Raw genomic sequence first — 10899 nt, forward strand, 5'->3', positions numbered from 1 at the left:
CGCCGCCGCCGCCGCCGCCGCTGCTACCGTATCCACCACCAACGTATCCACCGCCAGTTCCGGCGTATCCACCGCCGACGGGCGGTGGAGCAGATCCATCTCCTTCGTGACCGTATCCAGACATAGTGTGACTTAGGGTTTCGTTGGTTTTTAAGTTTGTGTTGAAAGCAGTGAAAAGGGGAATTTGCGTTATTTATATACGACGAGGATTGATAAGCGAGGCTTTGTTATATGGATCGGATTAATTATACTGCACTGCCCTTTTGAGTTGATCTAGTACAAGAAGAAGAATAAGAATAATCTTAAAACAAAAATATAAATAAAAAAGGTATGGGTATAATTGTAATAAATTAAAAAAATAGAGTGTGATAATTACGGAGTACGGAGTTTTTTTTTTTTTTTTTTAAGGTGTGTATTTTTTTACTCGTGAAATGACCTGTGAAATCACGGGTTTAGTTAAACAAAACAGCTTAATGATATGTTTTATATATAAAGAGAATGTAAATGTTAAAGTCGTTTAGTTTAATGACCCGTGGAACACCAAATTTCGACTAGAAACTTGTCGTTTTTACAAATATATTGATGTACTTAAGTTGGTCAGAATAAATGAACTAACTTGATATACTTAACTTTGTCATAAAAGCCTACATTACAACATTTTACTGCGACATATATTTCGCATACATATGTAACGCAATCAATCTCGTAAAAAGCACTCATATTTAAATAATAGTAATAATAATAATAATAATATAATAACTATAATTATAATTATAATAAATAATAATAATGTTTGTTTAAAAATTGAGTATTTATATTTTTAGTAATAATTATTAGTAATAACAAATGTCTCTTGATATATTTTTAAAAATTAAAATACAATTATCATATGAAGGTTGTACAATATGCTTCAAAGTTTGTGCACGTGTTTATAAGGTGATTTGTAAATGATTGTACAATTTGTTTTAAAGTTTATACACATGGTCATGTGAGTGTTTTATCATAAGGTTGTATATAATGCTTCAAATATTGTACATATGATCCTGAGGGCGTTTTATCATAAGGTTGTACATAATGTTTCAAATATTTTACATTTGATCATGATGGTGTTTTATCATAAGATTGTACATAATGCTCCATATATTATAAAATTAACATGTTAATAATTTTATTAAATAAAAATAATTATTTTAATGACATCATCATGAAGACTTAGAATTTTTTTCTTTATTTTTGAATTTTTTTTAAGCTTAGATAATTCTTATTTATGATATCATAAAGTAGATTTAATTTAATTGTAAAAATAATTTTATTATGACATCACCAACATGCCCTCACAATTTTTTTTTTCTTTTTGATTTTTTTATAGAAGAAAAAAAGTTAATTATTGCATCATCATTTTAGGATTATAATAGAACTTATAGATATGAACTACTTCCTCCGTTTCAAATATATTATTTTAAAACTCATACATGTGCTTTTTTATTTATTTTCTACTTCTAACCATACTTTTTACTTATATTATTGTCTTACATATATTAAGTAGTGGTATAAAAAAAACATTATCACATTATTTTTATCCATTTATGAATTTATGAAAATGGACAATTAATTTTAGACATTCAAAAAAGAATAGTGGAGAATAAACTTGAGACGAAAGAGTATTAATCTAAGACGAAGAGTATTCATATTTATATCTATATTAATTTAATTTTAGCTTTAATTTTCAGTTATAACTCGTTTAATTAACATATATAATTTTCATGATGGCTCTATTAATCGAGTCAACGGCAAGCGTCGATTTATTGGTGACTTGACTTGTAACAATTTGATTCTAAAATTAGTTGTACGGCGTGCCACGCAGATACAGCTGGGCAGATGTGCAGTTTTGTAAATATTGCAAAAAAAGGACTTGTGTACAATTTTGCATGGACGAGTTTGGGACAAATATGGAAGATCGCGAAACCGTTTTTCTTCATCTTCAAACACCTCAATTCTAGAGTGAGAAGGGGCTTGGAGAGAGAAAGCTCAAATTAGTGAAGAAGGTGTTGTTTGTCACCCAAATTGGAACCCATTCCTTGTGTTGCAGCCATATAGCTAGATTTTGGCTCTTGAGGTATGCGCTATTTCGAATTTTATTGTTTGATTTCAATTTTGGGTTATGGTTTGAGTTGGGATGGGTTATAACCCACTTTTTGTGGTAATTTGGGGTCTTGGGTATATATTTGGGGTGTGTAAACCCTAGTTATGTGGGTTTTAGGTCTAACGACGAATTTGGGAGTTTTGGTCTTTGAGTTAGGTTTTTTACTTGTTAATAAGTAAGTAATTATTGTGTTAGAAGTGTTTTGTGTGTCAAGACTAAAGATTGAGTTGTTTTGGTGTCAAAACTAGGGTTTCAATCTAGTTTTGGTAATTAAGTACATAAATACTTGTATTGTGTTGTAAATTGGTGTATTTAAACTCAATCACTAGTTATTGGTGATTATGGACTACACTAACTTGTTTTAGGAGGTCTAGTGCAATTTGGGTCAAAGTGCACCTGTATGGAATAGTGTTTGGGAAGTGATTAGTGTATGATCACTATCTAGTTAGTGAGTATAGGTCGGGGCCTAGATTTGTTCGCATGTAGGTCAAGTACAATATGTGTTAGATACCCAAAGTGGTAATTGAGTTGTGCTCATTTAAGTGTTTAAATGGGCGGGCGTTTGGTGAGTAAGATGAAATCCCTAGGCTAAGGGATGATTGCGTCGGATTCTCTTATAGAGAATGGGTTTTTATGTGCTTTGTATGCCTATGTGTTATATAGGTGGTTACTTGCTCGGATGCGATGGTGAAGAACATGTTACACATCAATTGCGTGCACTTCGAGGTGAGTGTAAATGTATTATATACATGGATGTACATAGGATGGGTGCAGTCATTGTTATGTGAATCGGTCGTTAGTTCGGGTTCACATAATGCATGTGCGGGTGTGGTGATACGAAGCAGTCATTCGTTCGGATTCATGTAACACTGATGTTAAAGCAGAGGGGTACGAAATAGTCATATTTTTATTGCGAAATACTATTAAATACGATACAATTTTACACAAGTTATTTATTTATTTATTGAATGGGATATACCTAAACCTTGCTACAACACTTATAGGCAGTGTACCTAATCGTAGAGTAGTGTAGTTTTTAGTAAGTCCGGTTCGTTTCACACGGAGCTAGTGATACGTACTATATTTTTAACAACTATATTTGTATAAAATATATATAATTTTATATAGTAATATTATTATAAAATGGGGTTTTTACCGTTTAATGACCGGGTTGTCGATTTTATATTTTAAGCGTAAAGATAAATGACGATAATATAAATGACAGAATTTAAATTGCGATAAAGTAAATTGCAGTAATTAAAATGACAGTAAATAAAGGTACGATGAAATATGAAATAAAAGTATTATGCTTATTTAAACTTCCGTAATCATGATGTTTGACGTTTTGATTAATTGTTACCCGGGTTAATTGTCCTTTGTCCTGGATTATTTGATACCTAATTGGTTTTTGTCGATAATAGTCCATCGGTCATAATTATAAAATGTTCGTCAAATTAACCTTATTCCCTAAGTCAAATATTCCAATTAATTAGGGATTCGAACTGTAACAAGGTTTTAATACTTTGTTTAATGAAACAACCCAACCCGTATTCCATACGATAATTTTTTTTTAAAATTATACACATTTACGCGCCAATTAAATATGTAAACCATTCCACACGTTTCGTTAAAACATACAACAAGTTTGACCAATACAAAAATGATAGTTTTAAACCAAACAACACACCGAGCATGGTTTGGGACTAAACTACCCAAAACGCTAGGCCAACTTCCAAAAGCTCCAACATAACATCATCAAGGGACACCTAGTGCCCAACAACCCCCTTGCCCTTGTCCACACCTGCATCTAAAAAGATAAACAACGAGAGGGGTAAGCTAATGCTTAGTGAGTGCAACAATTATACGTTTACATATACAACCTACTTACTTGCAATCACTTACGCATTTACCGCATACATGCTAGCATTATAAGTAATCATACCATCACAAGTATAACACTAAACCTTCCACCATACGAGCTAGCATAACAATAGCATATAGTTTAAACAATATAATATGCTACCATCCACACACACACAACCATGGTTAACCAAACGAACGAGGGAACGGTGTTTAAAGACCATCAGAGTTCATAACAACCATTAGTGCACTTAACACTTCGTACACTAACCCCACGGGTGGCATCTTAACATGTCGATACTTCACCTCGGGTGGTGCCTTAACACTTCGACACTTCACCCCGAGTGGTGTCTTAACACATCGACACTTCACTCGTTACATCTCTCGGAGTGGCATTTTAACACATCGATACTTCACTCCCGAGTGGTGTCTTAACACATCGACACTTCACTCGCCACGTGAGGAGTGGTGTTTTAACACGTCGACACTTCACAACTCAACTACACAAATAAATACATCATATATGCACGCATATAATTATTCCACTCACCTTAACACTTCGGTGATGATTATGCACTTCCGAAACTTCAAGGCAACGTACCTAATACATAAGTACACAACTAGTGGAACTTACCACACTACATAACACTTGAGCATTTAATGACCCATTTGCATTAAATAGCTCACCTACCTCAAACCGCCCATAAATGGCCAAGACTCATATTAAATCACTAAAGCTAGTGATTTAAGTCTACTAACATTAATTAATCGCAACTTAGGGTAATTCATACCCATTTCACCCAAACTAGGTCAACATTACCCCTTTTGACCCATTTTAACACTCTTTCAACATTAAACAAGTGTTTTAAAGCTTAACAACACCATTAATACCTACAAATCTTAAATCATAAGGCCAAACCCTAGGTTATAGATATTTAAGATTTCCTTTCACCTACATAACCCAAGTTCACCCATTTTAACCCCAAATGGGTCATACAAGTCTCTAGTAACCAAAACCCTAGCCATTAACCAATTAAAACTCAAAACTTAGAGTTAGAACTTACCGAGACTATCAACGGGTAGCTAGAGACAAGAGGAACAACTTTAATTCTTGCTCCAAAGATCAACCCTCAATCCTTCACTCTCAAATCTCACCTTTAATTCAATTGGATTTTAAGTTTTGGGAGAGAAAATAGAAAGAAAAGGGAAAAGAAATTAAATGAAATGGGTGTGTGGCTGGGATTTAATGCTCCCATCAGATTTATACACCAAATTACCAATTTGCCCCTTAAAGTCATTTAATTTGAGCTAAAACCGGAGTCTGTCCAGCAGTATTGCCGCGGCGCGGCTCAACTCGTCGCGGCGCGACATACAACGGGAAAATCAACCCTCCTTAACTCACTTTCTGATCCTGGTTTGCTTGCTATGCCGCGGCGCGGACCCATTTGTCGCGGCGCGGCCTAAGGCTGCATCTGAACAGTTCGACCATCTTAAACAAGTTTCGACTTAATTCAATTTTGTACATTCCAAACCCGCTTCCTATTCTCACCTAACCTTCAACTATAGTCTCGCAAGAATTAACGCTATCAAAACCCACATATAGTCTTGCTTATGCACACCTTATCAAGTATACAGTTATATATATCTATACACATATTCATACATTTACGCATAAGCTAACGAGTTATAAACGTACAAATGATTAAGTATGTACCTTTCGATATGTACGGGAAAAACGGGATGTTACAACTCTCCCCCACTTGAATCGGAGCACGTCCTCGCGATCCAAGCCGCATGATAAGCCGGAAGATAGACCAAGACAAACTCTTCAGATTCCCATGTAAACTCGGAACCCTTTCGCTATCGCCATTGCACCTTGAAAGTTCTAATTTCCTTGTTTCGCAACATCTTAACCTTCTCATCAAGGATTGCAACCGGTTCTTCCGCATACTCTAGCTTGTTATTCAACGTAATCTCATCTAAAGGCACCCAAGTTGAATCATCCGCAAGACACTTACGAAGATGGGAAACATGAAACGTGTTATGGATTCCCGCAAGTTCTTCGGGTAACTCTAGTCGATAAGCAACCTCACCAACACGTGCCAAAACCTTGAAAGGACCAATAAACCGAGGAGCTAACTTTCCTCGCTTTCGAAACCGAATAACACCCTTCCATGGAGAAACCTTAAGCATCACCATGTCACCTTCTTGAAACTCAATCGTTCTCCTACCTTTATCGGCATAAGAGTTTTGTCTATCTTGTGCCGCTTTAAGCTGAGCCCGAATCATTTCAATCTTACTATTCGTCTCCAAGACCAAATCGGAACTCCCGATCTCTCTTTGACCCACTTCTCCCCAACAAATGGGAGTTCGACACCTACGCCCGTAAAACATCTCATACGGTGGCATTCCAATACTAGTGTGGTAACTATTATTGTACGAGAATTCCACCAATGACAAGTGCTCATCCCAACTTCCACCAAAATCAATAATACACGCCCTTAACATATCCTCCAACGTTTGGTTCGTACGCTCGGTTTGACCGTCCGTTTGAGGATGATACGCCGTGCTCATTTTCAATTGAGTACCCATATCTTCATGAAACTTGTTCCAAAATCGGGACGTAAAACGAGTATCTCGATCCGAAACAATAGATATAGGAACCCCATGTCTCGATATCACCTCCTTGATAAACAACTTGGATAAAGTCTCCGATGATATCGTTTCCCGAATGGGAAGAAACAAAGCACTTTTCGTCAATCGATCAACTATCACCCAAATCGTATCATATTGGGTTCTCGCCGTCCTCGGTAACTTAGTAATGAAGTCCATGGTAATGTGCTCCCATTTCCATTTCGGGACTTCCAAGGGTTGTAACTTACCGTACGGCTTTTGGTGTTCGGCTTTAACTTGCAAACACGTGACGCATTGTTCAACATACTTAACCACATCACGTTTCATACCGGGCCACCAATAATCTTTCTTCAAGTCATAGTACATCTCTGTTGCACCCGGATGAATGGAATACTTTGACTTATGTGCTTCATCTAGTAGCACTTGTCAGTTACCACCCATCTTAGGTACCCACACTCTTCCTTGAAACGACAACAAACCACGCGAGCCCATAGTAATGAACTCCGTTTGCCCCACAATCCGCTCTTCATGCTTGTTGTGAACATTCGCTTCTATTTGAATCTCACCAAGCTTTACAAGGAAATCGTTAGTAATAATCATGCGTAACGATCCTACTCGTATCGCCGGATGTTGACTCTTTCGACTCAACGCATCCGCGACCACGTTCGCCTTTCCCGGATGGTAAAGTATCTCACAATCATAATCCTTTACCACATCCATCCACCTACGTTGACGATAATTCAAATCTCGTTGAGTAAAGAGATGTTTCAAACTCTTATGATCCGAATAAATCGTACACTTGACACCATACAAGTAGTGGCGCCAAATTTTCAACGCATGTACCACCGCCGCCAATTCAAGATCGTGAGTCGGGTATCACTTTTCGTGTTCCTTTAATTGTCGAGAGGCGTAAGCGATGACTTTACCTCTTTGCATCAAAACACACCCGAGCCCATTTAAAGAAGCATCACAATAAACCGTCATGTCTTCTACCCCTTCCGGCAACACTAACACCAGAGCTTGACACAATTTCTCTTTTAACAATTGAAAAGCGATTTCTTGCTCGTTCTCCCAATTGAATCTTACGTTCTTCCTCGTCAATTTAGTCAAAGGAGAAGCAATCTTAGAAAAGTCTTGGGTGAACCGACGATAATAATCGGCCAATTCGAGAAAGCTTCGGATTTCCGTAGGCGTAGTCGGTTGTCCCCAACTCTTCACCGTTTCTATCTTCCCCGGGTCTACTTGAATTCCTTCTCGATTCACAATATGGCCAAGGAATTGAACTTCCCTCAGCCAAAATTCACATTTGGAGAATTTTGCATACAACTTCTCCTTCCGCAATGTCTTCAACATCATGTTCCTTCATACTCTTAGAATAAACAAGTATGTCGTCGATGAACACAATTACCGACTTGTCCAACATAGGTTGGCATACTCGGTTCATAAGATCCATGAATGCCGCCGGTGCATTCGTAAGACCAAAAGGCATAACTACAAACTCATAATGCCCATAACGCGTTCGAAAAGCCGTTTTCTCTATGTCTTCCTCACGGACCCGCACTTGATGATAGCCGGACCGTAAGTCAATCTTAGAAAAATACGTTGCACCTTGGAGTTGGTCAAACAAATCGTCAATCCGAGGTAATGGATAACGATTCTTGATCGTCACTTTATTCAACTCCCTATAATCGATGCACATCCGCATACTTCCATCTTTCTTTTTCACAAACAAAATCGGAGCACCCCATGGCGAGGAGCTCGGTCGAATGAAACCCTTCTCAAGCAACTCTTGGGTTTGATTTAACAACTCTTGCATTTCCGTTGGCGCTAGACGATAAGGAGTTTTAGCAATGGGAGTAGCTCCCGGAACCAACTCAATGCGAAATTCTACTTGTCTTTCCTCCGGAACACCCGGTAACTCATCCGGAAAAACGTCTTCAAACTCATTAACCACCAGAATTTTACGAATGGGTGGTGGCTCATCACGAGTATCAACTACATGAGCGAGATAACATAGACCACCACTCTTGAGAAAACGGCGTGCCCGTGCATAAGTGCATAATGGTACGAGTCTTCTTCGTTTATCACCATGAATAATCAACTCTCCCCCACTTGGGGTCCTCACACGAATGAACTTATCATGGCATGCAATATCGGCTCTATTACGATCGAGCCAATCTATGCCAACAACAATATCAAACTCACCCAAAGTCATCGGAATGAGATCGATTTTAAACATTTCGGTACCAAACACAACATTACAATCTTTACACACATCAACCCCTAGCACCGTCTTACCATCCGCTATTTCAACTTCTACCGGATGACTTAACTTAGCTAGCGGTTTGTTAAGCTTAGACATAAATTGAGGCCATACAAAAGACAAATTAGCACCGCTATCAAATAATATCTTTGCCGGATTAGAGTTAACCATGAAAGTACCTGAGACAACTTCATTGGAATGCCTGGCCTCATCATTGGTCATCAAATAATTCCGCCCCTTAGCCGTGCCCGCCGCCTTTTCTAACCTCTTAACATGATCACCCCGCAAGTCGGGACACTCCGGCCTCTTATGCCCTTATTTACCGCAATTAAAACAAGTGAGCTTGGTTGTGGTTGATTGTTTCGGGCACTCACGAGCCATGTGCCCCCTTTGCCCACAATTGTAGCAAGCATAAGTAAAATCACCGGAAGCACCCTTCTTAACACTACCAACACTCTCGGAGCCCTTCTTGTGCTTCTTGTTAGAAAAGTTCGAATGACTAATAGCTTTAAACTTCTTTTTGCCGAAGGTAAAGCCACTCTTTCTCAAGATGAGCAACTCAAACCCTTTGGCCATATCAAACAACTCATCAAAACTCTTCACCATGTTCACACTAATCTTTTCTTGATAATTGTCATTCAAGATTCGGTAAAAGTCTTCCTTCAACATCTTATCATTCCCGACATACTCCGGGCAAAATTGAGTTTTTGACAAGTAAACGGATTTAAGAGTATTCAAATCCATCGACCCTTGCCTCAAGGAACGCAACTCGTCCTTAAGCCTAGTAAGATCGGCCGAAGTTCGGTACTCTTGGAAGAACTCCGTTTTGAACTCGTCCCAAGTAAAATCCATGCATTGTTCTTCGCCATAAACTTGGATTTTAGCATCCCACCATAGCTTAGCATCACCTCTTAACATGCTACTACCATACCTCGAATTTTTATCAAGAGGGCATTCACAAGTTCGAAAAGCCCCCTCCATATCGGAGATCCACCGGGCACTCTTTAACGGGTCTCTTTCGCCCTCAAAAGTAGGAGGTTGAGCATCTTTAAAATTCTTATAGAAAAAGTCTCGTCTCCCGACATTGTCCCCTTGAAGGACAACTTTAATTTGCTCCTTTACTACGTTGACTAATTGCTCGTCAATCGTATCTAGAAACATTTTCTTGACATCTTCAAGGAAAGACGCATGATGACTTTTCAAAATGGCCTCGACTTTAGCCGTGAATTCGGGGTCCTCACTAGTGCCCCCATTTTCGGTGTCGTGTCAGTTTCTCATCTTCATTCTATAAAACGGAAAAGATTAAACAACGTACGAAACAAAAGGACGTAACACGTATGCACATACGTATACCCCACACTACTCCATCTTACTCAACAATCGTTGTACATTACTTGTTTGACACGATTTGCACCCGTAACAATGGTAGCTAATCATTGTTACGCGAACACGTCGCATTAACTTGCTAGTACAACATCCATCTCGCTTGATGATTGCTAAACACAACACAAATCAATTAGCACGAGGTTAGTTCACATAACCAAAGCACTAACAATTCCCGATTAGACCCAGAGTCCTACAAGTCCCACATAAAAGCGCATGCACAATAAAGTCTAAGTCTAGGCACCTATCTTAAGTCGCCTAAATCCCTTAGACCATGCTCTGATACCACTTGAAACAACCCAACCCGTATTCCATACGATAATTTTTTTTTAAATTATACACATTTACGTGCCAATTAAATATGTAAACCATTCCACACGTTTCGTTAAAACATACAACAAGTTTGACCAATACAAAAATGATAGTTTTAAACCAAACAACACACCGAGCATGGTTTGGGACTAAACTACCCAAAACGCTAGGCCAACTTCCAAAAGCTCCAACATAACATCATCAAGGGACACCTAGTGCCCAACAACCCCCTTGCCCTTGTCCACACCTGCATCTAAAAAGATAAACAACGAGAGGGGTAAGCTAATGCTTAGTGAGTGCAACA

This window comes from Rutidosis leptorrhynchoides, chromosome 4 (assembly GCF_046630445.1).
Source record: "Rutidosis leptorrhynchoides isolate AG116_Rl617_1_P2 chromosome 4, CSIRO_AGI_Rlap_v1, whole genome shotgun sequence".
Lineage (NCBI taxonomy): Eukaryota > Viridiplantae > Streptophyta > Magnoliopsida > Asterales > Asteraceae > Rutidosis > Rutidosis leptorrhynchoides.